Source organism: Schistocerca piceifrons, chromosome 5 (genome assembly GCF_021461385.2).
Source record: "Schistocerca piceifrons isolate TAMUIC-IGC-003096 chromosome 5, iqSchPice1.1, whole genome shotgun sequence".
Taxonomy (NCBI): domain Eukaryota; kingdom Metazoa; phylum Arthropoda; class Insecta; order Orthoptera; family Acrididae; genus Schistocerca; species Schistocerca piceifrons.
The window spans coordinates 146,462,135-146,489,003 of NC_060142.1; the positions used below are offsets into that span (position 1 = coordinate 146,462,135).

The window sequence follows — 26,869 nt, forward strand, 5'->3', positions numbered from 1 at the left end:
AAATTTTAGGAAACGAGTTTGACATATCACGAAACATTAAGACTCTAACCGATTTCGTTTGTATGTCGCTTAAACTAGAGGGCAGATCTTTCGGCAAGCCTGCCGCTGCCCTCTGGTCCGAAAACAAAACACAGTCGAGTAATACGTCGCGAACAGTGATCTGTACGCCAGGAGCACCACATTGGAAGGTTCTCTCGCCGGATCAAGAAGCCACGTGTAACACGTTTCTGGCCTGTGTGAAGACGAATGCAGAGGACCTCCTCTCAGCTGCGTGTATGGAAGGAGGTACGCCAGGGCCGCGTTTTGTGCTTTACTAGACACAGTTTATAGTCCGTCACTTCCAGCCAGTCTTCCTCCCATCGACGCATGACTATGTACCTCAACAGCGAAGTGATAACATGCAGGAGGATGGCACACTGAACTACAGAGTCTGCCAGAAAAATATATACACACTTTAAAGAACAAAAAGTATTACTTATGTGTTTATTTTACATTTAATAATTGATCACACATGTTGTACAATCTTCAGTTTGGCACGTGGTTACTTTAAGTGTTCAAAGTCCACCGTTGGCGGCTATACACGTAACAAAGCGACGTCAGTCAATTTTACAGAGGAGATCGCTGCACATGTCACTGTAATCTCCTGGCGAAGTTCCTCCAGCGTGCGTGGCTTACGTCGATAGATGTTATCTTTCACAGTGCCCCACAAGTAAAAGTCCATAGGTGTTAGATCTGGCGACCGTGGAGGGACCTCAATGGACCCTCTCGGTCCAATCCAATGCCCCGGAGAATTGTCATCCAGGATAGCCCGTACGGCTAGGTGGTAGTGTGATGGCGCCCCGTCCTGTTGATAGAAGACCTCTTCATCAGCTTCATAAAACGCACGTATACCTGACAAAATTGATGAGTGTAACATTTCCAAGTACACTTCTCCAGTGACAGTAGCAACAAAGAAAAAGGGTCATACTAAGTCCACTAAGTCCACACCACACATGAACCCCTGGTAGATTGACAGCTTTATCCACATACACATGAGGATTTTCCGGTGCCCAGTACACTGTTGCGCCGATTCACGGTTCCATTAAGTTTAAATTGTACCTCGTTACTCTACACTACCTTCGTTACAAATTTTTCGTCATCAGTTACCATTTGCTGATACCATTCGCAAAACTGCATTCGGCGATCAGGTTCGCCATCATTAATCGCATGCAACAATCGTGGAATGTAAAATTTCTACTCTGCAGCTTTTAGAATTCTTCGTACACTTGTACTGCTAACCCCCGCTTCACGTGCACATTGCGTAGCAGACTTTGTGGAGAATTAACAAACGTTTCGAACAAGAGAGCCGACGAATCAGGACTTGTAGCTGTACACTGTCTTCCTGAACTTCCTTCGTGAATATCACAAATCGTCCCATGCAATTCAAACTTGTCAATGGTGCGTTTAATTGTTAGGGGGTTGGCGGTTCTGTTTCAGACTCCCGCCTCCACTGACGTTGCACTTCATCAGCATTATCAAACTTGAAAAACCACTTCACAATACATGTTCTTTGCTCTAATGTCAAGCGTGCTCTAGCCATCTTGTTTTCTCAATACCGAGATGAAAGTATTAACATCTGTTGAGCCAAAGCCACACTGTAACACAATCGCAACTCAAATCGAACCACAATATCGATATCCCGATAGAGCCTGACAAAGAGTGTATACACTTTTCTGGCGGACTCTGTATATAACTGAGGATCACGACACACCTCCTTAGCTGCTACAACCGTCCTTTAGTTCTCAGCAGTAACCATGTGCCTTGGAGCCCAGAAGAAAGGCACCTCCTTCCCCAGCGTCTGTAAGCGGAGAAGGGCGTCCTGCATTTTCTGGACCTCTTTATTTGCCGGATACGAGCGTTGCAGGGATTGAAAAGCACTAATGGAGTCGGATCAGACAAGGAATTTAGCAGCCGCCGCACATCTCATTTGGTCCAGCGCCCTCAAGATCGTGGATAAATCGGCGTCGGAGACAGTGAACTTTGGAGGCATCGAATCTTGAGGACACGATCAGGGAAAGCAGAAGAGCAGTCGACGGAATTCCCCTGTTTAGAACCAACCGCGAATAAGCTACATAGTTGTGGGGCTCATTGAAATTGTCAGGAAATATCGTGTTAAAAACACAAACATGAATGTAATCTCTCCTCTACTGCATTAAATCTAAAATTACTTTTGTGGTGTCACCGCCAGACACCACACTTGCTAGGTGGTAGCCTTTAAATCGGCCGCGGTCCGTTAGTATACGTCGGACCCGCGTGTCGCCACTATCAGTGATTGCAGACCGAGCGCCGCCACACGGCAGGTCTAGAGAGACTTCCTAGCACTCGCCCCAGTTGTACAGCCGACTTTGCTAGCGATGGTTCACTGACAAAATACGCTCTCATTTGCCGAGACGATAGTTAGCATAGCCTTCAGCTACGTCATTTGCTACGACCTAGCAAGGCGCCATTACCAGTTACTATTGATGCTGTAAAACATGTACCGTCAAGAGCGATGTTCACCAATTATGGATTAAAGTTAAGTATTCTAGCAGCTACGTACGTTTTTTTTTAGTCTCATTTCCTTGACCTGTTCCAGACCTCACGCCAGCCTGCGTGAGCTAAAACGCGTGCCTTTCGGCTTCCTCTCATAGTGGGTTGGCTGTCTTGCCAATCCACAACTTTGGGCTTCTGTAATTTATATCGGAATAAGTCTGCAAACAGAAAAGATATAAATGAAAATGTTTCACTACAATTCATTCTCGTTTACACTACTGGCTCTGAGCACTATGGGACTTTACATCTTACGTCATCAGTCCCCTAGAACTTAGAACTACTTAAACCTAACTAACCTAAGGACATCACACACATCCATGCCCGAGGCAGGATTTGAACCTGCGACCGTAGCAGTCCCGCGGTTCCGGACTGCAGCGCCTAGAACCGCACGACCACCGCGGCCGGCTACACTACTGGCCATTGAAAATGTAACACCACAAAGATGACGTGCTACAGACGCGAAATTTAACCGACAGGAATAAGATGCAGTGATATGCAAATGATTAGCTTTTCAGAGCATTCACACAAGGTTGGCGCCGGTGGCAACTGTGGTGTCACCGCCAGACACCACACTTGCTAGGTGGTAGCTTAAATCGGCCGCGGTCCATTTAGTACATGTCGGACTCGCGTGTCGCCACTGTGTGATCGCAGACCGAGCGCCACCACAAGGCAGGTCTCGAGATACGGACGAGCACTCGCCCCAGTTGTACGACGACTTTGCTAGCGACAATACGGACGAAGCCTTCCTCTCATTTGCCGAGAGACAGTTAGAATAGCCTTCTGCTAAGTGTATGGCTAAGACCTAGCAAGGCGCCATTAGCCTTACCTAGTTTGAGAGTTATCGTATAAATGTCTCAAGAAGAACGTTGTAAACCCACAAAGAATAAAGTTAAGTATATTCCAAAGCTACGTATTTTCTTAATAGCAGTCATAACGTATCCTGTTCCAGACTTGACGCCAGTCGGCGTGTGTGTACGCGTGCCTTTCGGCTCCCTTCTCAGTGTGGCGTAGCTAGCTTGTTACGCCACAACAGCAACATCTACAACGTGCTGCCATGAGGAAAGTTTCCAACCGATTACTCATACACAAACAGCAGTTGACCGGCGTTGACTGGTGAAACGTTGTTGTGATGCCTCGTGTAAGGAGGAGAAATGCGTACCATCACGTTTCCGACTTTGATAAAGGTCGGATTGTAGCCTATCGCGATTGTGGTTTTTCGTATCGCGACATTGCTGCTCGCGTTGGTCGAGATCCAATGACTGTTAGCAGAATATGGAATCGGTGGGTTCAGGAAGGTAATACGGAACGCCGTGCTGGATCCCAACGGCCTCCTATCACTAGCAATCGAGATGATAGGCATTTTATCCGCATGGCTGTAACGGATCGTGCAGCCACGTCTCGATCCCTGAGTCAAGAGATGGGGACGTTTGCAAGACAACAACCATCTGCACGAACAGTTCGACGACGTTAGCAGCAGCATGGACTATCAGCTCGGAGACCATGGCTGCGGTTACTCTTGACGCTGCATCACAGACAGGGACGCCTGCGATGGTGTAAACGATGAACCTGGGTGCACGAATGGCAAAACGTCATTTTTTCGGATGAATCCAGGTTTTGTTTACAGCATCACGATGGTCGCATCCGTGTTTGGTGACATCGCGGTGAACACGCATTGGAAGCGCGTATTCGTCATCGCCATACTGACGTATCACCCGGCCTGATGGTATGGGGTGCCATTGGTTACACGTCTCGGTCACCCTTGTTCGCATTTACGGCACTTTGAACAGTGAACGTTACATTTCAGATGTGTTACGAGCCGTGGCTCTACCCTTCATTCGATCCCTGCGAAACCCTACATTTCAGCAGGATAATGCACGACCGCATGTTGCAGGTCCTGTACGGGCCTTTCTGGATACAGAAAATCTTCAACTGCTGCCCTGGCCAGCACATTCTCCAGATCTCTAACCAATTGAAAACGTCTGGTCAATGGTGGCCGAGCAACTGGCTCGTCACAATACGCCAGTCAATACTCTTGATGACCTGTGGTATCGTGTTGAAGCAGCATGGGCAGCTGTACCTGTACACTCCATCCAAGCTCTGTTTCATACAATGCCCAGGCGTATCAAGGCCGTTATTACGGCCAAAGGTGGTTGTTCTTGGCAGTGATTTCTCAGGATCCATGCACCCAAATTGCGTGAATATGTAATAAGATGTCAGTACTAGTATAATATATTTGTCCAATGAATCTGCATTTCTTCTTGGTGTAGCAATTTTAATGGCCAGTATTTTGTAAGATCAACCAAATATGGCTACATTATCATAAAATGTTTTTTGCTAGTTAATCAGATATCGGAACTAGAGATCGGGTTGGGTAATTAGAAGGTCAAAGTTCGATTATTGTTGTCAATTTAAACGATCATAGAAATTTATGAGTTCCACGAAATAAAACATAACGGGAGTGAGAAGATCTAGAAACGGGGACCTTAGACCTGGGACAAAACAGTCCTCACTATGTTCAAAGGAAGTCTGACAAATAAGTGCCGTTACGGCTTAAATTAGATGAATTCTCTCCTCAGTTACCGCGTACGGAATTGGTTATGCTCAATATCTGTTAACACGGGAGTGGCTCGGTAAGTAAAGCAAATTTTTTTTTTCCTCGGCCGATTTCAGCTGAGTAAAATGCGGAATCTGTTGTGAACATCGTGGAATATTTCTGTTACAGCTTCTACAGTTTTGCGAAGTTTCTATAGGGGGCGGAGCTATATGCAGCCTTCAAAAAGACGTCTGTAGCGGAGATGCGTTCCAAGAAAAGGGTTGTCATTTAGTTTCTTTTGGTGGAAAACCAGAGCATCACAGATATTCACAGGCGCTTCCAGAATGTCTACGGAGATCTGTCAGTGAACAAAAGCACGGTGAGCCGTTGGGCTAGGCGTCTGCCATCATCGCAACAGGGTCGCGCAAACCTCACCGAGCTTCCGTTTGCCGACCAGCGGCATACAGCTGTGATATCCTCAGGAAATGTAAGAAAAGACTTTAGTGTCTACGTCGCCACAAAAGTGCAAACGAACTTCTCCTTCTCCATGGCAATACTAGGTCTCACACAAGGCTGTGCCCCGGAGAGGAGCTCACAAAATTTCACTCGACTGTTCTTCCTCATCCACCCCAAAGCCCGGATTTCACATGTTCCTACTTCCATCTGCTTGGTCTAATAAAGGATGCACATCGCGAAAAGCAGTATGTGGCTAGTGGGGACGTTATTGGTGCTGAAATACGTTGGCTTCAACGTTGACCAGTGGAGTGGTACCACGAGGGCATGCATCCAGTTCTAGTAAGATGGAGGAAAAGCCGTCGTATTGAATGGAGATTATGTTGAAATATAGGATTTGTAGCTAAAGGATTGGGAATAACATGGCGTACCGGAATCTTCAATGAAACCAATCTGCTCTCAGAAAAAAAAGTGTTGTATTACTTACAGAACGCCTCTTGTATTATACTCACCATAATGTCACGTGCACATATCAGGAACTAGAAAGCAGTACACAAGAAGAAATAACGTACTTCGTCTTAATATTGATATTTTTTAATGCCTCATACTAATATGAAAATTCTTCAGTGGAGTACTTCTACGAGAGGTTGTAGGCGATTCAGTCCGGAACCGCGCTACTGCTACGGTCGCAAGTTCGAATCTTGCCTCGGGCATGGATGTGTGTGATGTTCATGATCTAGGGGACTGATGACCTCAGATGTTAAGTCCCACATTGCTCAGAGCTATTTGAAAGTACTTCTATAAATTGTGTTTTGAGCTTTCTGTGGTCACTATTATCGCCGATGATTGATTATGATAAACGTTCATAGCCAAATAATTTAATCATTAATGAACGTATATCGCATATATTTAATCGGACATTGTAACAATGAGACTAAATACAATATTTGCATGTCTATGTTGTATAAACGGAAAACTGTCTTACCATTATGCACGAAGTAGTGCTGTTCTCCTGTTACGTGCCCGGCGTCAGCTCCTGCCAATAAGCGGCTCTCATTTCTTTTTGGCCACGACAACAATCTAAATTAAAGATCTCAAGTGCCGAGATCAGCGGCAACAGGTGCGGAATTGCATGCTCCGTAACCCGCAGACGATATTCAAGATGCCGTACATGGAATATCCAGTTCGTCTGTTCTCCGTCTGGTGAATACCTCGTCAGGCTGGCAAGTGATGATTCTCGCTTATAACGTAAAATAGGCGCTATAGTCGGAATGCATCTGAAGAAAAAGCTTTAAGTGCCCCACTACGTGCGTTTCCCATCACGCAGCGGATGAGAGAAACGGGATAGTTCTCATTAATTTTGTTTTAGCATTGCTTTAAATAGTAATGAAGAATACTGCATTTGTAGAACGATTTACAGACTTAAATATCTTGAGGACGTTCCGCTATAGTGCGTATTCAAAACAGAGCCAGAAGAGAGTCAGTACTGCGTCCCTCCATCGTTCCTTTACACGTACCCCGAATGCGGAGATCACAGTAAACCTGTACCTATTCGACTGTGTAGTGGCGTGGCAAGACAGCCAAGCCACTCGGAGGTAGCCGAAAGGCAGGCGTTTAGCTCACGCAGGCTGGCGTGAGGTCTGGAACATTACAAGGAAATGAGAACGTGGAAAACGGACGCAGTTGCTGTAATACTTAACTTTAATCCACAATTGGTGAACATCTCTCGTTACTGTACAAGCTTCACAATATTAATTATCAAATGCTATGGCGACTTGCTAGGTCGTAGCAAATGACGTAGCTGAAGGCTATGCTAACTATCGTCTCGGCAAATGAGAGCGTAATTGTCAGTGAACCTTTCCTAGCAAAGTCGGCTGTACGACTGGGGCGAGTGCTAGTAAGTCTCTCTAGACCTGCCGTGTGGAGGCGCTCGGTCTGCAATCGCTGACAGTGGTGACAAGCGGGTCCGACGTTTACTAACGGACCGCGGCCGATTTAAAGGCTACCACCCAGCAAGTGTGGTGTCTGGCGGTGACACCACAGACTGACACGTCCATTTTGTATGTTACAAACAAAAATTTTTCAAAAAAATTGTTCAAACGGCTCTGAGCACTATGGGACGTAACATCTGAGGTCCTCAGTCCCCTAGAACTTAGAACTACTTAAGCCTAACTAACCTAAGGACACCACACACATCCATGCCAGAGGCAGGATTCGAACCTGCAACCGTAGCGGTCGCGCGGTTCTAGACTGAAACGCCTAGAACCGCTCGGCCACACAGGCCGGCAAAAATTTTTCAGTTCGAAACTTTTTCATGTAATATTCTTCGATTGCGTAATGTGTAGCAACTGGGCTGAATGAACTTCTAGCAGAGTTAGCACAGGTATTTAAGTGGCTATAAAGTAGGGAATTAAACGAGATTGCAGTTTAACTTAGGGGTAGGTATGAACGCGGGAAGTGGCCATAGCACTTCTTGACGACGATAATGACGCACACTGAGAAGAAGAGAAACAACAAGAAATGTGAAGAATTCAAGACCATCAGCCGAATGCTAAATGTAGAGAAAACGTTACAGAGTGTTTAAAAGAAGTATATACGTAAATGATGAAAAACGGTATGATTTTGGGAGAGGAAGAGGAACAAGAGGTACAGCAGGATTATTGTGAGGGAAAGATGTATATCGAGATAAACATATAACTTTGTGCTGTATATAGCGACTTCGAAAAAGTAATTGATAGAGCACAACGGGACAAGATGTTACAGGTGTAAAGGGAAAAGACAGTGGATTGGAGAGAAAAGGGACTGATTTAAGAGCCTATATCGACAGCAGAAAATCAAGGCATAGAATAGAGAAAAGACAACAAACGAATGCCTAGGTTACAGCTGGATCAGACAAGGTTGTCGTCTCTATCTAATCTAGTACAGTATATATTTTGGAAAACTGTAAAGTAATGCTATGAGTGGAAATGCACAAATTGTGTAAAAGTTGATGACAATATTGTGCTTTCTGACGAAAAAGGGCTGGCACTGAACAAAGTGGCACATGATTTGAATGCAGCGTGTCAAAGTATTAAAGGGAAAACCAAGAGTATGATCACCGGTACAAAAAAGGGAAGAAACAAGTCAAAAATTTTGAATAGTTAAACAGCTTAATAAGAGAGAATATAAAATGTTGTCGAGAAGTATAAACCATAACGTGTCATGGTTATGCAATCATTCAACATGAAGAGGAAGCTGCTAAGTGGAAAACAGAACCGACAACTTAGAAAAATACTGGTTAAATGCTTTGTGTGGGGTGTGGACGATCAAGAAGAAAAAACGGAATGGAGGCCTTTGAGGTGCGGACATGGAAACATGAGAAGATAAGCTGTACAGAAATAGTTAAAATAATTAAGAATGCTAAAATATTAAGAAATGTTGGCACAGAAAAAATAAATAGTACTGGAGATTTTAAAGAGATAAAGAACTTATTACGATACCGTCAAAGAAGATAACGTTTATTGACAGGTGCTTGAGTTGAGATGGTAAAAGAAAGCATGGAAAAGCAGGAAAAGATACGAAGTTAAGGTAACAATGCAAAATAGTTTGTAATTGCAGCAGGAATAGCAGGAGGAGATGGACTGCCAACACTGTATAAATATCTGAAGAGAGGGAAAAACCAGCCAGCAAGTTGCAAATAAAGGTTTATAAACTCTTGACCATGTTAAAAATATCTTCATCAGAAGTAGTGATCTTACTACATCACATGATGGCACAATAGATTAGATGAAGCCGAGTGGTTCTTGTCATAAACAAATTTGAAAAAAAAACTAGAATTAATGGAAGCCATGGCTTTATATAGCGCCACATTACATATACCGTACTTCAGAATGAATACTCATTAGTTACATCTGCCTAACCGTCAGAAAAATAAAGTAGAAAAGTGTAAATAGAAGATGATACGTAGACCAGTGGCCAGTAGTAGAATATTGTAAACAAACCTGGACACTGGAGTTTACTCCGTTTCCTTGTTATATTTATGTGTTCTAACACACTTCAGAGTTTTAATCAGTTGATAAGTACAAATTATAATTAAAGATCGCTTTGACAAATTCTGAAGTATTTACCAATGTATTTGTACGTCTGGCGGTCTAAAATTCCGATTACTCAGATTATCTTCGATGATACTTTAAGACTGTAGTTATTTCTTTATTGGTTTCTTCATATTTTATTTTAGAGACAAGCTTCATCAAAACAACAATGCGTACAAATTTTAAATTAAAGATTTCAGTTTGTTCTTATTCATAAAGTAACGATAATTTAGCCTGACGTTTGAAAATCTAGTACTTGGCTGTATGGGCCATTGCCCGAAGCCTATTTAAATAAATTTTTAAAAACTCAGTCATCATTTACATATGCGATACGTCGTTCCTTAGTTGATTCTGTGTTAGTAAAATGTATTCCTTCTTTTCAGCTAACTGAAAGGCAGTTTGTTTTGTGTCATACGAATTTCGCTTCTTTTATCTGTAGAGCATCTTCAGCCCCCTGTAGCACACGTTTGTTTCATATCGATCATAACTGAGATGTGTACTAATGACATACAATATATTACATTTTTTCTTGATGTTATCTTGTTTTCTGCGTGAGAAACAACTTCTGCTGCACAAGTTTCGTGATGTCAAATTTCGATATGGCATTACTTACGATTTCTGATGTTATTAATTCATATGTGTTGTGCTGGAGTCATATTTACACTGCCCGCATCTCGTGGTCGTGCGGTAGCGTTCTCGCTTCCCACGCCCGGGTTCCCGGGTTCGATTCCTGGCGGGGTCAGGGATTTTCTCTGCCTCGTGATGGCTGGGTGCTGTGAGCTGTCCTTAGGTTAGTTAGGTTTAAGTAGTTCTAAGTTCTAGAGGACTGAAGACCATCGATGTTAAGTCCCATAGTGCTCAGAGCCATTTGAGCCATATTTACACTATTGGTCTGCAACCTCGAAGTGACCGTTTTTCGGCGTTTTTTGGGAAACATTTATATGAATGCTTCACTTAAACTTTTCACTGCGAATTTTGTGTGTGTGTGTGTGTATGTGTGTGCACTGTGTGGTGTTACCAACTGTCACCGTGTGTTACCATTCATCTTTTGTTCGTGTTGTAATGCCTACATAAAGTCTGATATTTGATTGTTTTTCTATATGTGTGCGTGTGTTGTTATGTGTGTGAGTGTGTTATTCTGTGTGACTGTCTTTGTGTACGTGTGTGAGTGTGTGTGTGTGTGTGTGTGTGTGCGTTTGGTGAAAGTTTTCTTGTAATGATAGAGTCTTCTGTTGTAATTCTTCATTCTGGTAATTTTAATATCCCGTTCCCTGTTAAATGGTTCCTGGCCATGTTTCATCCCGTTTCTGCAAAGGTTGAAGGGCTATTTTCATACTTCCAGCTTCTTGTATGCTCGTAGTTTTAAAATTTCTGCCGTTCATTCCCAGATACACTGATTTACATTATCGACTTTTGTAACTGGCGTGCACCAGCTCCAGATGTTTGGTTTGTCTACATCTACATCTACATCTACATCCATACTCCGCAAGCCACCTGACGGTGTGTGGCGGAGGGTCCCTTGAGCACCTCTATCGGTTCTCCCTTCTATTCCAGTCTCGTATTGTTCGTGGAAAGAAGGATTGTCGGTATGCCTCTGTGTGGGCTCTAATCTCTCTGATTTTATCCTCATGGTCTCTTCGCGAGATATACGTAGGAGGGAGCAATATACTGCTTGACTCCTCGGTCAAGGTATGTTCTCGAAACTTCAACAAAAGCCCGTACCGAGCTACTGAGCGTCTCTCCTACAGAGTCTTCCACTGGGGTTTATCTATCATCTCCGTTACGCTTTCGTGATTACTAAATGATCCTGTAACGAAGTGCGCTGCTCTCCGTTGGGTCTTCTCTATCGCTTCTATCAACCCTATCTGGCACGGATCCACACTGCTGAGCAGTATTCAAGCAGTGGGCGAACAAGTGTACTGTAACCTACTTCCTTTGTTTTCGGAGTGCATTTCCTTAGGACTCTTCCAATGAATCTCAGTCTGGCATCTGCTTTACCGACGATCAACTTTATATGATCATTCCATTTTAAATCGCTCCTAATGCATACTCCCAGATAATTTATGGAATTAACTGCTTCCAGTTGCTGACCTGCTGTTTTGTAGTTAAATGATAAGGGATCTTTCTTTCTATGTATTCGCAGCACATTACACTTGTGGGATTCAATTGCCATTCCCTGCACCATGCGTCAATTCGCTGCAGATCTTCCTGCATTTCAGTACAATTTTCCATTGTTACAACCTCTCGATATACCACAGCATCATCCGCAAAAAGCCTCAGTGAACTTCCGATGTCACCCACAAGGTCATTTATGTAAATTGTGAATAGCAACTGTCCTAGGACACTCCCCTGCGGCACACCTGAAATCACTCCTACTTTGGAAGACTTCTCTCCATTGAGAATGACATACTGCGTTCTGTTGTCCAGGCCGGCAACCAATAGTCCATATGCTCTTACTTTGTTCGTTAAACGACTGTGAGGAACTGTATCGAACGCCTTGCGGAAATCAAGAAACACGGCATCTACCTGGGAACCCGTGTCTATGGCCCTCTGAGTCACGTGGACGAATAGCGCGAGCTGGGTTTCACACGATCGTCTTTTTCGAAACCCATGCTGATTCCTACAGAGTAGATTTCTAGTCTCCAGAAAAGTCATAATACTCGAACATAAACAACTGTAGAACGCTTGCGAGTATTTGTTGTAATCGTGCTCTAGCAAACTACAGCGGATTTTCCGTCGAGCTTGATATTGAACTCGATACGTATAGCCGCAAGGAGAATCATATGGGCTGAGTGAGGACTACGAGGCTTGGTACCGTTTCCCGCTCGCAGCTGAAACGCCGGCGGGCACCAGTTTCAATTAATTCCAGCAGACGTCAACTCCGAGGCTGTCGGGCCGAGCCGGCGAGCCTAAGTCCCCCTGACGGCCAGCGAGACCTTCCGACAGCCGCTCCGGAGAGCTACGCCCGGCAACCAAATGAGAACAAAAGCTGCACGTGTCTGAGAGCCGACAGGCTACCCAACACTCAGATGGGGGCCGCTAGCAGGTGAGTCAGACACTCGCAGGCCAGCATTGATCCCAACCACACACGAGTTGGTGCAGCTTCCGTTGACTTGTGCGTTCCTTAAAGAGCAACTCTGGGCGGTGTACGTGTCACTGTCCCATACAGGCGCTTGCAACTGAAGAAAACACACTGAAACTTTGTTTATTTGTTAAAAAATATATCGGCTCAACCACTTGTTTATAGTGTAAAACACTAAGATTACTAGGAAGAATACCGCAAATAATATTACGAGAGTCACAGTACCATACTTCAGTGATATTTCGCAAAAAGTGGCTAACATCTTCAAACCTTTTTAAGCTGATACCGCTTTTCAGACCAATAATACGCTGCGGTTTAAACTAAGAAATAATTTACAGCAGGAAAGCGATAAATATGAGAGAGCTAGGGTCTATAAAATTCAGTGTAACACGTGCAAGGCAAGCTATGTAGGCCAAACTGGTAGGTCCTTTAAAGTACGTTACAAAGAACATAGCGATGCTTTCCGGCTTAATAATTTCGAAAAGTCAGCTGTATCCACGCACATTTGGGAAACGGGACACACCATGTTGGGAACGGATCAAGATCTCGTTATTTTACACAGACAGGACAAAGGCAAAAGCTGGATCTACTAGAACAGCTGGAAATTACGATACGTAGCGTGGATAATCAAAACACACTGAATGAACAGCCAACAGGTGATACAAATAACTTTTTTAAACGTTTCACTGGTTTCTTTTAGTAACTCCATTTTTAGCAATTGGCAGGATGCCATCTTTCATGAGGTCCTTGGAACATGTATATGTTATCTGTTTGCATAGACATCTCTGTGACTTCCTTGTTTACTTGCGCGTGAGCTGACTCGTGTTTCAGTGTCGTGTTTGGCTACGTGGTGTGTGGTATCAACGAAGACGCACGGGCGGTTTACACCGATAGAGGAGAGAGCCATGTCGTTAGATGTTGAACACCATAGGCGACACCATTTTAGAGCTTTTTGTTTTTTTTTTTTTAATTTTGACGGCTACGTGGAGATGCACCTTGGAAGACACGGCTGCAACAAGGGAAGTAGCCACGATGTTTTAATTTTATTATCAATTTTACTGTGCCTGGTGCATGTTCCATTTTAGCGAGTTTTAACAGGTTCTTTTACTTTTTATTATTCTGATGATGGAAGCTTGACTTTCGAAACGCGTCAGTCTTAGTGTTTTACACTATAAACAAGTGATTGAGCCGATATATTTTTTAACATGTGTATTGACAACCACGACCTGTCATCCAGTATGGATAAAATCAAAGTTTGTTTATGTGTATTTTCTGCTACCAGTCACTTTTATTTGTCTTATACACTAAAGAGCCAAAGAAACTGGTATAGGCATGCGTATTCAAATACAAAGATATGTAAAGGGGCTGAATACGGTGCTGCGGTCGGCATCGCCTATATAAGACAACAAGTGTCTGACGCAGTTGTTAGATCGGTTGCTGCTGCTACAATGGCAGGTTATCAAGATTTAAGCTAGTCTGAAAGTGGTGTTACAGTCGGCGTACGAGCGATGGGACACAGAATCTCCGAAGTAGCGATGAAGTGGGGGTTTTCTCGTACGACCGTTTAACGAAAGTGCCGTGAATATCAGGAATCCGGCAAAACTTCAAATCTCTGACATCGCTGCGACCGGCAAGAGATCCCACAAGAATGGGACCAACGACGACTGAAGAGATTTGTTCAACGTGACAGAAGTGCAGCTCTTCCGCAAACTGTTGCAGATTGCAATGCTGGGCCATCAATAAGTGTCAGCGCGCAAACCATTTAACGAAACGTCATCGATATGGGATTTCGGAGCAGAAGGCCCACTCGTGTACCCTTGATGACTGCACGACACAAAGCTTTACGCCTCGCCTGGGCACGTCAACACCGATATTGACCTGTTGATGACTGTAAACATGTTGGCTGGTCGGACAAGTCTTGTTTCAAATCGCATCGAGCTGATGGACGTGAACGGGTATGGAGACAACCTCATGAATCCATGAACACTGCATGTCAGTTGGGGACTGTTCAAGCTGGTGGAAGCTCTGTAATGGAGTGGGGCGTGTGCAGTTTGAGTGACATGGGACTCCCGATACGTCTAGATACGACTCTGGCAGGTGACACGTACGTAAGAATCCTGTCTGATAACCTATATTGATCATGTCCATTGTGCATTTCGACGGACTTGGACAATTCCAGCAGGACACTGCGACATCCCACATGTCCAGAATTGCTACAGAGAGGCTGCAGGAACACTCTTCTGAATTGAAAGACTTCCGCTAGCCACAAAACTCCCCAGACATGAACATTATTGAGCAGATTTGGAAGGATGTGTTAAGGTCTTACGGGACCAAACCTCTGAGGTCATCGGTCCGTAGTCCGCCCCCGGTAGCTGAGTGGTCAGCGCGAGAGAATGTCAGTCCTAGAGGCCCGGGTTCGATTGCCGGCTGGGTTGGAGATTTTCTCCGCTCAGAGACTGGGTGTTGTGTTGTCCTAATCATCATCATTTCATCCACATCGAAGCGCAAGCCGCCGAAGTTGCGTCAAATCGAAAGACTTGCACCCGGCGAACGGTCTACCCGACGGGAGGCCCTAGTCACACGACATTTACATTTTATCGGTCCGTAAGCCTACAGACTACTTAATCTAACTGAAACTAACTTACGCTATGGACAACACACACACCCATGTCCGAGGGAGGGTTGAACCTCCGACGTGGGGAGCCGTGACAAGGCACTCAAGACCGCGCGGCTACGACGCGCAGTCTTGTAACAGATCTCCACCCCCTCGTACTCTTACGGATTTATGGACAGCCCTGCAAGATTCATGGAATTAGTTTCCTACAGCACTATTTCGGACATTATCGAGTCCATAGCACGTCGTGTTGCGGCACTTCTATGTGATCGCTGGGGCCCTTCACGATATTAGGCAGATGCATCATATTCTTGGGTCTTCAGTGTATTTAATTTAACATACACTCTGAGACAAAACCAAAACAACGCACCAGAAGAAGATAGTCACAATCTGCTATTCGTACAGGTATCGACGGAAAACGCAAAATTGTGAACTTTACCGGTCGCCGACGGATGAATGTGCGACGCTTCAACGCAGTTTCAGAGTTCTAGTGGCAAGGGTAGTAAACAGGGGAAACGTCGATACCCGGGAGTAAAGTCTTTGCGAATTTCATTCAGTGTTCTCACTTGGAGAATAACTATGCTTCGCAGACTGGTGCGTGAACAATGTACACTGATGTCAAAATTTGAGAGAGCCGGTTGGTGTAATAGGCGAATCGCTCGACATTTCTGTAGGAGCAATGTCAGTGTTCGACGATGTTGGCATGAATGGGTGAAGAAACGGTCTACCCAGAGAGACGATAGAACGTGATCACAGAGCAATCGTCAGAGAGGCACTCAGAGTCCCGGACTCGTCACTATAATCAATCCGACGTGCAACTGGTGCTGGAGTGACCTCAAGGATCATTAATAAGAGGCTTAGAAACGGGAAATGAGCTCATGGCGCCCTTTGCGCCGACTACCATTGACCTCCGTACACCAAAAAGCAGTGGTGTCGAAATCATTCGGCCTGAAATCTTATTGAATGGAGCAGAACTGTCTTCAGTGATAAGTCCCGCTTCACAGACAATGTGTCAGCACTCCAGCCATCAACTGTCAACTGTGATTTGACAGTTGATGGTTGGAGTGCTGACACATTATCTGCGAATCCAGTAATTCTGGCAACTGATGGGTCATGCATGGGGATCGTATCAACCTGTACCAAATCAAAACAGCCTGAAGAGACGCAATGAAGCGTCGAAACTGGTAGCGACAAAATAAAATAAAATCATAAAGACGGCTGTAGGTGTTTTCATTTTTCGTCACGATTTTTTGATGACATTCATGGTGTATAAAATTACCAAAATCTTTATGACTGATGAATGTCATTGTTGTAATTGGTATAATAAGGCAGTATAGGGTTGATTCTGTTGCCTTTCTCATGGAGTGGAACGAACTATATGAGTCAGTGGTGAGCAACTGTGCTCACATTTCAGAGAACGCCAGTTGAAATCTCCGTCCAGCTATATAGGTTTACGTTTCCCCGAAGTTTCCCTAAATTGCTTAAGGCAAATGGTAAGACGGTTCCTTTAAAATCAACACACGCAGTTTCCTCCCCACTTCTTCCCCCACCCCTGCTTTTTCAACGTCTTTAAAGATTCGTCGTCGACTTGTCGTTAAACACTAACGTTCCTTCCTACTTGTAGACAGAAACTAGTTACGCTCCACTCATCACACTAGCACTTTCACATCCACTAATTTTTATTTTTTATACTACTACTTTTGTGAGTGATGTTCTGACGTGGAAAAATGTATCTATGTGTCGTAATTTGGTCGGTAGACTGACGTAAAAAGAAAAAAAAATCGTTGAAGAACTTAGCGTGTCTGTAGTCCATTAAGCTAAAACGGGTGGCTGTAACTGAGAATGAAGCCCCGTAAGTACAAAAACTTGGTTCAAAGTAAAATTTATTTCGTAATTCAATCTAGATTTTCTCACAGAATTTTAATACACATTTTTCGTCAGTAACATCAACTTTATCATAAGAAATATAACGCTGAAATATTTATATGACTATCGGGGAAGAAACTGAATGCAGCCCAACCTTAATGAACCATTCTGTGACTCAGAAAAACATTAAATAAATAAGTAAATAAAATAAACAGAAGGGATATACGAGGACCCTTTCACAGGGATTAGAAACCTGACGGCCGGCTTTGTTAGTCCGGCGTCCACTAGTTTGTGAGGAAGAACTATAAATAAAACTTGTTCAGTCAATGCGGCTCTCTGAGGGAAATAGCTGTGATGTTCTTCAAGACAGTATAAACGGTTTAACGCTATCATGCCGAGCCTGAATTTGCGTAACAGAGCGTCACAGGACAATTCCCTCATAAAACGAGTTTAGCACTTAATTAAAATAAAAGTGCAAAAAGTTTGCTGCTCTGGTCCGCTATCCGCAGTGACAACACAGCGATCATATCGCTCACAGGTCTGAACAGTAGACGATAATGAATGAGTTGTCAAAGTAATGTCCTCTCACAACTCAAGGTAACATACCGTCGTGAATATATAGACGAGAGGTAAAAAAACTGGCTGCGCTGCTACCGCAGACGAGATTACTAGCGACCTTATTTCGCTAATATTAGTAAATCTGAGTACGGCACAGCATTTAACTGTTATTACAGTTTAGCTATAACAAGCGTCATTATGACGGCTGAGCAACTCTAATTTTTACCCTCAATGTTTTCTCAATTTTTCTCTCCTCTGCTCTTTTGTTTTCTTCTCTAACTCCTGAGGTATCTACATGTATATCGTATTCTTACGACACTGAGTAGCTGTGTTGTCACTTGTGAGATGCAATGTGACAAATACGTGTAAAATTACGCATTGTTAAATTAAGTGAAGCAGTTCTCATGAGTCGTAATACGGCTCAAGGAGAAGGGACTTCTCATTTACTCGCACCAAAACAAGAAGTAAAATGACCAATTACTTCCTTATTTTTATTTTTTTTTTACTTTAAATTCATCAATTTTCCAGATAAAAAAACTACTACTAAAGTTTTTAACCACAATTTAAAATTCATTTTCTTGGATCACTGAGGACGTAAAGTTACTGCTGTTCCCTGTTGTTACGGTTACTGTCCCTGTCACGGCAACACATGTAAAGCTCCTCGTCCCTCTCGATAAAGTGTTCCCTGCTTTATTTTTGTGGCAGTCCTACGCAAGTGTGGGAGCTTTGCATAGAGATTTTTTTTACATAGAGATCACGCTTCGTTACGTAATAAAACTGAACCTAATGTGACTACGTGTCTTTTATACTTCTCAAATATTTAAGTTATTCAATTAATGACTTGAAAATGTCACTTTGAAATAATATCAGTACAGGTCAAATTACTTTGGTTTATCGCCCATTTTGCAAGTAGCGTACTTCCCTAGCAATGCTTTCATTCATCCAGTCTGGTTTACCAGTTAAGCTTGTTTCGCACTAAGATTAAGGTAAACATTGCTACGTTGGATTTCTAATTAAAGAGGTAGTCACTGATCACGGAAGCATTTTCGTTTACGTTCTACTATCAACATGTTTCTCCACAACAGTACGTGATTCTCAAACATGACACCGTATCAATCACAAATATCTTAATTAATCCGTGAAAGAACGCAAAAAATGGCTCTAAGCACTATGGGACTTAACTTCTGAGGTCTTCAGTCCCCTAGACTTAGAACTACTTAAACCGAACTAACCTAAGGACATCACAGACATCCATGCCCCAGGCAGGATTCGAACCTGCGACCGTAGCAGCAGCGCGGTTCTGGACTGAAGCGCCTAGAACCATTCGGCCACGATGGCTGACCGCGAAAGAACTGAAATACCTTCTCTTACGAACACCGAGCCTCCCGCCCACGCCAAAACGTCGTGTCACCACCAGCGCTGAGGCATTGTTGTCATTCTACAGCACCACAGCACTCCCTCCGCTCGGTTCCGAAAGCTCCAGAAGCGAGCGATAAGTACGGAGTAAAATATCGATACGTTATGACATCAAAGATAGCAGTACACCTTACAAGTGATAGTATCGACGCAAGTCAGTCTGCTGAGACACTCATTATAAATGCTGCGGCGTGGTGGGTCATGTTTTCATTTCATTGTGGTTGTTTGGACATGTTAAGGCGACCTGTGATATTTGTAACTGATTAGATTGTAACAGTCAACGTTTTGTCGAAATGCTATTTTATTAAAACCGATTTTCTATTTCGGCTTTGCAGCCATCATCAGAGCAGCGACAAGTAGTCGCTTAGCCAATACATAGCTATGTTTACATTTTATCTTTGTACGCATTTGTAGTTCATCTGTTTTGAAGCTTCGGCATGGATAGCAAGAGCGAGTGAACTAAAGACTTAACAGTGGTAGGCTACTAATTTCGAGAGCGACTCACACGAATGATCGTAGACACAAGACAGAGCGACTGTAAGAAGAAATTAAAAACTCTGTCTGGCCATCTGGATTTAGGTTTTCCGAGTCTTATCTAAATATAAAAAGGCAAATGGTCTGATACGTTCTTTTAAGACGAAACTGCCTTTTTTCTTTCTTTTCCTCCTTAAGTCTAAACTTTCACTCCCTCTATAATGACCTCGTCATCTGTAGGGCCACCTGACATTCATAACGCCATGAGGCTTCATTATAGCGTCACTGAAACGTGCGAAACAATTCGACATCTTCAGACATTGACTGGAAAGGTCTGAGAGATCATGACGCACCGTCTGTAGTGGCAAGCGGAAGGCATTTTGAGCATCTGTGAGGAGTTTATGCCTTGTTAACATACGAAAAAATTTCAAAATTTGCTGGAAGATAAAAGATGATATAGGGAGCATTTTAAACGACGAACTCACGCCCTCACTTCTGCTATTACCGTTGAATACGGAATATTAACAGTCTTTCTGTTCATTTAGTCTCTCGGAGAATGATTACATTACCAAATTTTACGCTGATAACTATCTCTGTTACAGAAAATTTCGCAAAAAAATACGGTTATATACCTCATATGATGAAACACAAATACTTTTCTCTAAAAAAAAAGTCAATTATAGGTACGGGGACACCCTTTGTTTCATTCAGCTTACATAATTTCGACTCGAATCAGTTAAATTCTATGTAAAGTGTAATGTACCCGTTTGTTGTATAGGAAAAAAGCCATGCATTATAAGACAGATGAGCACATCATCTCGGGGAGGGGGGGGGGAGGGAGTTGAGCACATAATTTCATTATTTTCGCTTCTTAATGACCCACTTACGTTTCTAAGTTCCAGCTATTTCTTTATCTCTGTGTGCGAAAAGGAAGAATCAGCTTAATGTGCTGCTGTAGAACAGCATAATGCTGTATCATCTTTGAGAAATAGTTGACTGTGTACACGTTTTTTTTCTCGTTGTCGTAATATTTTACTTTGTATTTTATTTTTCCTGACTGACTCTCGTCGAAAGACTTAGCACTTTACCCTTACCGAGGTGTGTCTGAAACTGAGTGACATGAGGAACACAGAAGAAAATAGTTTTGAGGTTATACGAAAGGCGTCCCGACGGCGTTGCGTAAGTAACAGCGAAACTCTTTTTCTGTATATTTATTGATGCATGTTGCGCTGTAGTACGACAACTCTTAAAGCTGATGCTAATACACATCGAATATGTAACATGAACAATTACATAACTGCACTGCTTCCGGTAGAGATTTTGGTCACGTCGGCAGTTGTTGATTTTGCTCCCTCTTTGCAAAAGAGGTGTGGGTTTTGGAACAACTTTTCCATTTAAACTTTCAATAATTCGAGATAGTTATAGTACGAAAAGTGAGGATTGAAATACCTGTTTTAAAAAGGGAGGAAGTAGACCTTCGATAATTGCTTCTTGTGAAGTACTATTTGAACTGACCTTGAAGTACGTGAATTTCGTAAAATATATTTTTCAGTGGAAGAAATTATTATAGATTCCAGGTGATACCAAATATACTTTTAGCGATATCCTATTCACTTTCTGCATTTGAAAAGAAATTTGCACAGAGTGATTAATATGTATATCACGCATCCACAGATTTGTTTTTTGAATAAACGTAGAGCGTTCATGTTGCTAGGGAAACATCTGAACCAAGCTGTCAGACTGTGTTACATTATGTAGTAGTATGAGAAAGTGAGCTTCAAATATGTTTAACTGGCAACATATTTTGGATCTGTAGGCTACGATTAGTACCTCGCAATCAGTTTGTACCCTAAAAGAAATAATCTAACACTGCGGCACTAAAATACGTAGCAAATGCTTAGCTTGGTGTGTGTTAGATAGTTTGCACTAATTACACGATACATAGAAGTAGAAATTATTTGTTTACAAATGATCAGTTTTGCGTGTTAACAACTTTTATTTCTAATGCATTTTCTTTTGGCAGTCTATTTTTTGTTAAAAAAATACACGAGTTTCAAGTAATTATTCTCACTGTCATTTGTTTCGTTATTTCATACAGATAACATCTCAAACATGAGATCCACCATGTTCGAGTGAGTGCGTCATTTCGGTCAATTCACATTACATTTAAGCTATAGTAACTATGCAGCTGTTTCCAAAAAAACAAAAGTCGCATCTGACATGTAAAGTGCTCTTGCAGTTACAAATAATTTCCGAAACGTGTCCAGCGTTGTCTGAAAATAACTTAATCTGCTAGCAGCAAAAATCACTGTTTTTGAAGTCACAGGCTTTCAACAACAGTTCTCATAAAACAGAGTAAGTTGACTGCATTGTAAAGTGCTATTTTATTATTCATTTGTTAGTTAACACATGCAAATGTAATAGTGTTTACTGCAGTAAATTCCATGGAAAAAAAGTTTCAGCTGTCGACGTAAATATTATACAGTAAACTGATTTCACTGAACGTTTATTACGCGCTTTCCGCATTCTTCTATTCTTTTCTGTGCTAGCTCTAAATCAGAAATTAATTTAAATGACAATGACATTAAGTTAACGATGGAAAGAGAGTTTCATGCAACCCTTGCGGTATGGATGTTACCTATTACACTTATTATATGGTTACGTTCATACTGTGTAAGAGCTCAATATAATTTCATAATCGTTTTACTATCTTCGGCATTTTTCTTTCCATAATAAGTCCGCGCTGCATAAAGTTTCGAGAAGATGTGACCACTTGCCATATGGTTACCATGAAATAACTACTTTCCGATTCATGCGGCAGGTATTAAGTATTACGAATTTTTGCATAAAAGTGTTATTCAAGTTCTCAACCTCGTTAGAGTGCGTGATAAATATATACGAATACTTATTGTTTTGCATGTACTTTAGGAAATCTGAAATGAAGTCCACTGAAAAACAGAACCACAAGAAATGATTTCTTCAGTATTTTTCAAAAATATTTAGTGTTAAGGTAACAAGTGACAAAACTATTAAACATTAACCGTAGCTTCGCATCTTTGAAGAAAAGTTACTGAAATAGATATTTTACACAGATTCAGGCATTCGAAATATGTTTCTTCGGGTAATTTTTTCATAATAACTAAGTTTTATAATATTTAGATGATTTGACTGAGAAAAGTAAATGCATGTTCTGTTGATAACTACTAGGACAAATAATATAGAATACTTTTCTGTATAGAGGTACAATACTTTATGTGAGATGGTGTAGTATCATGCAAAGGATTTTGAGCGAATAAGATAATAAGTAGTGGAGTGTAACTGAGGACGGAATTCTGTTACAAAATAATTGTGGTGGAGACGTGTGGCAGCGTTCCAGTAGTGATTGAGGATAAACAAGGAGTGTTTGGTGGTGGTTATATAAAGGCAGTCAAGTGATCACAACATCTGCGATGAAGGCGGTTACGTACTCGCGTAACTGAGCAAACTCGAGTAGGTCTACGATACCTTTTGAAAATTATTCGTGCAGTCGTTTGAAGAGAGGCAGCTTCAGCCAAATTATCATTTTATGCCAATTGAAAAAAATAAAATAACCAACTGAAGAATGATACATTTTGCCCGAGTAATTCGTTAACTTTTCGTTCATCTTTATAACAATAAAGAATGCAGTGCTCTTGGTTTGCACGCTGAATCGAATTTTTAATTGTACAAGCGCTATTAAAATATGAAAACATAAAAAAAATTTCACAGTTTTACTAGATTAGAATAACTGCTATTAAATTTTACTGACAATGTGTGTAATCCATATACCTCACGGAAATCATGAAAAGAAGAAGACATTAGGTTATCCTTATGTTGCACAACACGTAATTTTTAAAGTTCATGGCTTTAATGCAACGCCTCGCCTAAACATATTCACATTAGGCTAAAAAAATGGCAGGTGATTTCTACTTTGAATGAAAAAAAATTGCTGGTGTAGAGGGAGAGTATCCAAGACTATCGTTTTGTCACAGAGGACCGTGTGCACCGTTCTTGTACAGCGTTAATGTTCCGGAAGGTAACCCAAAACAGAAGCTCGCTTGATATCAAAAGGTTGTATGCGACGAGTTTCTGTTTTAATCACAGGTGAGCAGGTCGACAAGTTAAAAGATCATTTATAAGAAACGGAACGCAGTTCGCGAACCAAGAATTGCGTAGAACTAGCATTGCGAGTGCTCGCTAACGGAGGCAAGTTGCCACTACTGGGCAATGGAGAGAGCAGTTGAGTGCAATTTAGTTTTAAGCAGATGTATCTAGTTGTCGTAGCAAATGGCTATCATTTATTCACGAAGCAGGAGCGTATCAGATAGTTATTACCTAGGAAAAAGAGCTGTAACATCAATAAATACTCGAATCATTGTAATTAAAAGGAAAGCTACATCGAATAGGGTAAAATGCTATTGGACCTGGTGTGCTCTTGTCTTTTTCTCGTGTTAGAACCGGCTTACCCACCCAGACCTGTAGTCGAACATGGATTCTCGGCAGAGTGTTACTTGCTGTTTTTCTCGGGATCTGTTTACTGTAATCCTATCCACAATATAATGACTACAATCGTTTTATTAACACTGTTCGTAAACGTACTTGGTGGAATGTTCTTTCTCAATGAACACCCACTGAACGTAAGAATTTCGGTTTTTTTATTGAACCTATACATATTTCAGAGCCGAACTTCTATTCTCTCGGTTCACAAATTTTCTTAGGCTTTGGATCGTTAAAGCAACCGTAGCTGAGGGAGGTTACGTTGATAAAAGACACATGAACCCTAATATAAAACATACTACTTCGCAGTTAAACATCGGCATTATACAAAAACCATGTCGAATTTCCTATTCATTGATTCATCTGTAAGACACAAAAAACGTCACGACAAATGAATTCATGAAAACTTGACATCATAATATGTTTACTTCATAGACATTAATTTTGAAGTAGTGTCTTCTGATGATACGCCACATTTAGGAAACGAGACTGCTGGTGAAGAAAGTCCATTTTATTGTTATTACACTCATTGACGTGGATTGCATATAAACTGGAAAAATAAAGCTTTCATAAAATGATGAGAAAATGAGACAAATAGGAGAATAGGTATGGTTTTTATCGCAGATTTGATAATTATAGTGTGCTCGCTGTATGTAAACCTTGGGCAGTCGTTGAAAAACTCTTGAGGCGGGAACAAGTTACACTTTTAAAATCCTCAGAGAAAATCACGGACTCCTCTTTGTATAAACTTACACAATAAGACAACAATATAAACAAAGAAAACCTAAAATGAAAGGACGGGAGACATTCAGATCTTACTTTTGGAATATAGACTCTTAAACTTCATAAAATTCCAGCAATGGAAACAAGCAAAGACAGTAAAAGAGTCATGCTACGAGCTCAAGCACGTTTCCGGGAGAATAAATTAAGTCCTGGTATGACTTCTCTCTGTGTTTTCATTGGTTGAAATTTACGCTGCTTTGGAGCTTTTGTTGACTCTTCCTTACACTTTCGAATTAATGACTGTCTGACAAGCTCGTACGAGATCGGAGTTTGGTGAATAATTTTGGCGGCTTCTGCAGGCTTAGTAAACAACACTTCGAAATCAGTTACCTGTCTCTCACACGAAACGCTTCTACCCCTGATAATCCAAATATTGTGGAAAACATCATTTAAATATACCGCTATCACCAATATCACCCAGACCATGGAAAATTTCACGCAGGGATTGTAGATCATTTTCTTCGCGAAGCACGCTTGCCACTAGTTACTACCTTTCTAGAGTACAGTAAAACATGTTGGACATTACATATTTTTATACGTTTCTGGAGCTTCCACCATTCCTGAAAGTGTGTGAAAGAGTTTTATTTATGTTTTTTATACGGAGGAAACTGACAAAACCATCACTGCTAATTTCTGTCCAGGACTAGAGACAGCATGCAGTGGTAATAAAAAATCATTATTTCTGAAAGGAGAGAAACAACAGAAGTCAATTTTTGCGATATGCATTTTTCTGCGCTAATTACGGGGCAACATGTCAACGTACCGATTACATTCAATTTGCAAATCAGGCAAACTTAGCGAAAGAGTCGCGCCGTTAGGCGGCGAATTATAGTTTGAAAATCGCGAATCGTCTTGCGTGCAGTGCCTCGCGTGCACGGGTTTGGAGCTCAGAAATTGTAGAGCTCCTCTCTCGTGATTTAATAAGAAAATTGCGTGCCGAGTTTTACAGTAAGAAGTGGCACTTAGAACACTGTCCTTAGATATCTGAGCTACAAACTTCGGGTTATCAGCTCGCGCGTGCTCGGCTCGGTAAAAATGTTGATTCTTGGACGAGGCGGAGACGTCCGCAAGGGTGACGACACGAACGTGTGTGCAGTCTGGAGAGAGAGGGGAACAGGTCTGAAAGTAATTGAAGGCTATCCTTCTCGCTTTATGTTTACGTCTGGAGCACGATACGCCTCTTTTCTCAGTCGAGCAAAATCACTACAAAGCAAACATGTTCAGCACGGAGAATCATGTATCACTTTAGGCTTTATGCTGTTGACGTTCATGTCAGAGGAATATTTAAGATTAAATCTCTCTTACACAGTCTCTCTTAGACACGTGCAACCTTCACGATTTACAGCCTATGTATGCCGAAACTTACGGTGACACATCTTGAAGGCGTAGTCTAACAGAAAATACATGCGTTACGTGTTGCTGTTACGTACGCTTCAATTGTTGAAACCAGTTGACAACAGTTGGTATCCTGTAACACGATAATGTGTTCAAATTCCGGTATAAAAAGGTCTTAATATTTCAGTTTTTAGTGTTTATTTCTATTTTTTCTTTTAATTATAAGAAAAGTTAGAGGAGACACTCCTTCAACTGATGTTAGTGAAGAAACTAAGTTGAAACACTTACGAGAGATCGGGTCACTAATCTAAATCAAAGCATTATAATCTTGAAACTGGCACAGTAAAAACATCAGTATCCCAGAACGCAAAATTAAGGCATCACGTCATAATAAAAAAGCTGAATGCTTCGACGTATCGCAACAGTGATTACAGACATACAAAAAGATAGAAAAAACATAAGATAAATTTTTCAGCTCAGTGCATACAGAGAGCATACATATAAAGAGAAAATCCCACAAATTACACAAACATTCTGAGAAAATCACCGAAACTGCCAAAAAGAAGCGACTGATATTTCTTTTCCACACGATGAGAATG

At 41.9% G+C, this 26,869-nt stretch overlaps 1 long non-coding RNA gene across 1 annotated transcript in view; it reads right to left on the reverse strand.

The window, feature by feature from the left end:
* The window catches only part of LOC124798274, a 110,217-nt gene that overhangs the window by 11,572 nt on the left and 71,776 nt on the right, over positions 1 to 26,869 (reverse strand). The window lies entirely within an intron of this gene.